Raw genomic sequence first — 6026 nt, 5'->3', positions numbered from 1 at the left:
CGCAAATTATTGAACACTGCAAAAAAATCATTATTTTGACGATAATCAACTCCCATGTTCACGGTCACTTGTTGTTGTTGTTCCTTTTTACAAATATTTTATTGAGTTTTTTTCCAAATTTTCATTATATATTTTTTTGTTTTAATAAAAAATATTCAAAAACACAATTTGTTTCAAACCTCGTTTAAATTTGTTTAGATTCGTCGTCGTTGTTGTTATCGTCGTTCAATATTTTTTTTTATAGTTCTTCTAAAACAATACGAGACCCGCGAGCAACAGAAAAAATCAAAATCATTTATTTGGTGTAGTAGTTTAGATTAGTTTTGTGTGTGTGTGAGAGAGAGTGTGTTGTTGCTGTTTTATTGCTCTATCAAAAAATAAGCTCCGCGTTTTTTTTCGTTCTTTAATTTCACAGTGCGTGCATGTTTTTGTTTTACATTTACTTCTTCGTATTTTTGGTTGTAAAAAAATTCTTTTATATTTTTTTCATCAATAAATATTTGTTTCGACTAGCAGCACACTATTTGTTGTAGAACAATAATAATATATTTTTTTTTTGGTTAACGTTAAGTAAAGTGAACGAGCAGCGGGCGGGCAGGCGAGCGAGCGAGCGAACGGAGCGCAGTGTGAGTGAATGCACCACAGCACAACTGAAAATTGAAATTGATTTTCAAAAACAGAACGCAACTACTCTACACGACTCGAACACGAGACTGAGACTATCCCTATATCTCAACGGCAATGGATGTCGTTGCTCGTTGCCGTCTTCGTTGACTACATAATACGCACCAACACATAGCACTTTGTCAGATATTCTCTTTGAATTTCCACACACAGATACTCAATCCGATTCACCGTCATTTGAGTTTCAGATACTTTTTTCTGTCATTGTTTGCTGGTATTGGTGTCTGTGAGAGATTTTGTTTTCTATATTGTTGTGTCTCGGTGCATTGTATTTTTGCTTTCTCTTCACATTCTTCCTCAGCTGTTTTTGTCGTTATGTGTGTTTCGTAATTTGTACGAGAAGGCTGATGAACGAACGACCGACCGACCGAACAAACCCATGTAGCAAAAGGTAAATAATAATTAATTGTAGTACTCTCCCTCTCTTTTGCCAATTGGTTGTATTACTTTTACTCTTTTCTAGATTTTTTCTAAATCATAGTGACTATGGTATAGAGTTGCCATATACGTGATATAAATAATACATTATTGATAAATAGTGAAATAAGATCAAAAACATTTAATTTGAAATGTCAAATTCAGCTTCTTCGATTGGAATATCTGCTTAAAAACGGAAAATATATCATAGAAACTGAGGTTTTTATGGGGTCCAAGCGTAGAATATTCTGTCAGGATGTCTTTTAACTTCTTAAAACCCGCAGTGATTGTGAATAAATACAGCCATAATCTTTATCGTATCAAAATAGGGTACGATACGGTTTTCGAAGGATATACTATATGCAAATATTTCCGGTATAGACAACACAAAGTATTACATGGCATCACCTGACATCTCCATTGGAAAGTTTGTCATTTGTTTAGCATAAACGTACTGGATATAAAGTAGGACCATGTGTTGTGTTGTTTACAGTGACATAAAAAATAAGTTTGAAAAAAAAAATGAAATAATTCATGAACAAATTTCAACGTGAATTATCAGGACAAAAGTTCACCTATGAACTTAAATCTCTGTATGGTGATGATGCAATACATGAAAAATCTGTCCTTCGATGACGTAATAAAATCAAAGGAACTTTGTTCGTGCCTATTTCTTCGGCTAAACTGATCAAGTGGCAAGTTTTACTTTGGAATTTATGGGTCACCAGCCATATATCCTTTCCCACCAAATACCTCTTGTAAATCTGGCACATTAAGATAAAGATAGAATATGTAGGAGTTTCCAAAACCCATGTTTTAGAGGTGTCTAAATCTTATTGGAAAAGGAACATCGACAATTGGTTTGAGGAGCTCATAAAAAGTGTATAAATCAAGCTGGATTATAAAATCGTCCATGATAAATATTCACATTTTCATAATTATACCAGAAATATATTTAGTGCATAACGTTATTGGAACGCCTAATTACTTCTCCATCCACCAAGATCTCCATGCCTGACCTCCAGCGTTTAATTCCTATTCTTAGATTTTAATAGAATAGTCGTTTGGAAGAAGCTTTCATCGAATGAGAAAATGATCACAGAAACATAGGCCTATTATTGAAAGTAAAGGGAACCTCGCAATACAAATATGGTATTGAAAAGTTCTCTTCTTATTCGGGCACCAGAACTTTAGGTGTGGTATTTTTAATGTTTGAGAATTCTGCCCATTTATTTGAAGTGTCCATTATCAGAGGACAGGATAAGAAGTCAATTTGGAACAAAATATTCTAATTGGAAATATAGGAGCATCGATTATACCATTTAGGATGGCAAATGCAGAGTTAATGGTGTTGTGGGTTTCATAGAAACTTAGAAATTAAAAAACAAAATGAGTTTTTAAACCCTAGGAACGATTATAAAAAAGAACATCAAAAAATAAATGCTTTTAACCGAAAATTCTGAATAATAACTTTTTTATCTGTTATATTTTATTTCTTTCAAGGTGGTACTTAACACATCAAAACTTCAAAGAAATGTATTCACTTATTTCATATTAAAAATACATAAGCCTACTTAATTTTTAAAAATCAATTTTTTTTCTTGTGGGCCATAAAGTACATACCTTCAATAGGTCGCTCAAAGTTATCAGTTCTAACAAAAAATATTTCTTACGATATTATGACAAACTTCGCTGCAAAAACATTTATGCCTAAAATACGGGGAATACAAGAGGCAATAACGATTTGTCCTTTTAGGTTATCATCCGACATAAACATTCGAAAAATATCAATTTTTCGAAACCCAAGGCTTTTGTACTTTAATTACATAAATCCCTCTTAGTATTAGGGATATGTACATCGACTTTCGATTTATCGACTTTTTTTGTATTAAAAAGTCTAAAAGTCGAAGTCGACTTTTGTTCTGTAAAGAAATCGAAAAGTCGACCTTTCAAGATCACCTTTTGATTTTCTTCATAAATAATTGGTTTATTGTCACAAAGCCCATATTGCTCCAAAAATAACATTCCGAAACTTCATTTTGTCTGTTGACAACAATTTATATAAAAAAAATAAAATTTTTAGTCGATTTTGCATTAGTCGTCAAAAGTCGATTTTAAACTATTTTGACAAAATCGAAAGATCGAAAATTCGACTTTTTAATCGAATGCAAAAATCAAAAAGTCTAAAAATCTACTTTTTGGTCAGGTCTAAAAGTCGATTTTACGCTCAACGACGTATCCCTACTAAGTATATTCCCAATATAATATCATCCCGTCTATATACGGCAACTCTGAAGACAATTTCGACTCCCATTTGCCTCTCTCTCTCTCAAATAATTTCTTACTCAGTCAACATAACAACAACGAAAAAAGTCGGATGGGTAATAAACGTTTTCGTGTTTATTTTGGCATAGACGGAAAACGCTAATAAATTGCATTAAAAACATTAGTATTTTTATGACTAAAACTAAGCGTATGTTGTTAGTTACCATCCTCACATATCCCTCTCTTCTTGGCAAAATCATAAAACACCACTTAACAAAATGTGAACAAAAAAATATGAAAGTGTCGTGTTTAATTTTTTGGCACAGAGTAATAAAATATTGAAAATGACAATAATAGAGGAGCCAAAAACATGATTGTAAAAAACGTAGACTACCTAAATGTTCTAAAAATATTGGCAAAAACAACAACAACATCACGAAAAATATTATTTGCCATAAAATGCTTAAATAATAACAACAGTCACCCAAAATGGTAGTAGTAAAATATTTTACATACAAAAACAACAACACAGCAACAACTACAACAATAAACCACCATACACATATCTCAAGGACGTTTGTACTACTACTCGGTGTCTGCTGCTTCTGCTATAGTAAGGTGAGTTAAGCCGTTCGTACTAGTCGTCGTCGTCGTAACCATCGTAAAAAATCATCGTCATAGATGGTTGTTTGTTGCTGTATACGTCGTCTTCCTCTTCGTCGTCATCAGCATGATAATAATTATTTTCATATGTTATGTTAGTGTTGTTGTTGCTCTTATTTATAATATCATTGTTATTGTATTTTCCATGTGCATATTAGAAGAATAATTATTTTTACAAGGTAGAAAGAGAGTGAGAAACACAGAACAAACTCATGTGTTTGTGTGTTTGACTGAGTGGTTCTCTTTTTTATTGATTAAGATTTGAAAAGAGCGAGAGAGAAACACAACAAAACGGTATAGGAAACCAGATTTATTATGAATGCATGAGATGACAACAACAACGACGACTACGAAACATTGCATTATCATTTTATGGATATTCTTGTTGGTGTGGTTGACGTTTAAATCACCTCCTAGTCAGTTGGTTGTTGTTCGCTGTAAATTGTAGCCGTTTGAATTTGTTTAGTTGTTGTTGTTGGTAAATGGGATGCATTGGGATAATAAACAGGATTTTGTGGAAACACGTGGTTGTCAGCAACAGCAGTAACAACAACAACTTATCACGTAAAAATGTAGGAATAAAGAGAAAGAGCGAGAGAGAGAGGTAGATACTTAAATTGCTCTTAAGGAAATTTTATGTGTGATAAAAATCCACAAAAAGAATACTAACGATTTTACTTATTAGGATAAGGATTTACACATGGGGCTGGCCAGCTAAGAGGATATCCATAATGATGTGGAAGTTAGAGGGAAAAATGTTAATGTATATTTATTATTTTTTGTAAATGAATTGTGTAAATAGAAATATTTTTTCAAAAAGGTATAAAAACGATTATGTCCATTTGCATTTCAGAAAAATTGTGATAGGTCAATGCAATTGAAAAAGGAAATAACGATTTAATAAGTGCATTGTAAAGACAGGGATGGAAACATTAATATTGTGTCCTTTTTAGTGAGGTTAAATATAATAACTATGAAAGTTTTCATAATAGTACTGGAATGTAAACGTAGAAAATGTCATGGGGCAAAGGCAAATAAAATAGTAGATATTCCATGAAAAAACTTACTATTTTATTTTCCAAAATATTATCGCATTGCTATATAAATGTACATACCTGAAAAGAGATAACGAAAATTATGAATTATTAAAAATGCGATTTGGGTTAAAAAAGAAAAATAATAATTTTTATTTATTTGAATTTTGCTATATCATTTGAATGCGATGATCATTTGAAGGTGTTTTAAGTCAGTTTTTTCTCTTTCGAGAGCAGAAAAAAACTTACATAAAGAAGTAAAAATAATAATTATACAAAAAAAAATGTTCGAAATAACTTATTTTCATGTTTTTTTAGTCTAACCTCAATTCAGTCAACATGGTTTATTTAGAGATTTGTTTGAAGGACCATCGAAGTCAAAAGATTAGATTCTATAATTTTATAATGCATTCAGAGATTGGATTTTGCAAATTATTTTGAATTATAATGGTCCACCAAAGCCAGAGGCATGTAATTTTTCACATATTTTTGGACGGACTATAACACCACTTTTTTAAAGGACAATATAGAATTTGTTGAAGGTTCTATAAAACTACTCTCTAATACAAATTTAAATGAAGGACGATGAAAAGCCATAGATAAGAATTTTTGAAATGGTTTTCAAAGATATAAACATTGATATTTAAACTTATCAAATTGGAACAAAGATCGGCTGTTACCAATTTAAATATGACTGGATTTTTTGTTCCGGTTTTTAAGGACTACCACTAAACTTTATGTTGTCAGGGCCATAATCTCAGATTTTAAAACAAATATCAAAAATCAGTTTTAGACGCCAAGTACTTAATTTAGTGGTAGGCAATTTGGAGCTATTTTAGAAATAAGTGCGCCCTACAACTCTCGACGGAAGTAACCGATTTGATCCATCGGAATATTTCTTCCAAACTTAAATCAAGTTCGAAGATAAGAAATATCGGTCCATACCTACTGATACATTCCTTT

The sequence above is a fragment of the Musca vetustissima genome, unplaced genomic scaffold, assembly GCF_032173495.1.
Source record: "Musca vetustissima isolate MV318-11 ecotype Yass unplaced genomic scaffold, APGP_CSIRO_Mvet_v1 utg8237, whole genome shotgun sequence".
Taxonomy (NCBI): domain Eukaryota; kingdom Metazoa; phylum Arthropoda; class Insecta; order Diptera; family Muscidae; genus Musca; species Musca vetustissima.
Note: the sequence above shows the minus strand (reverse complement) of the source record.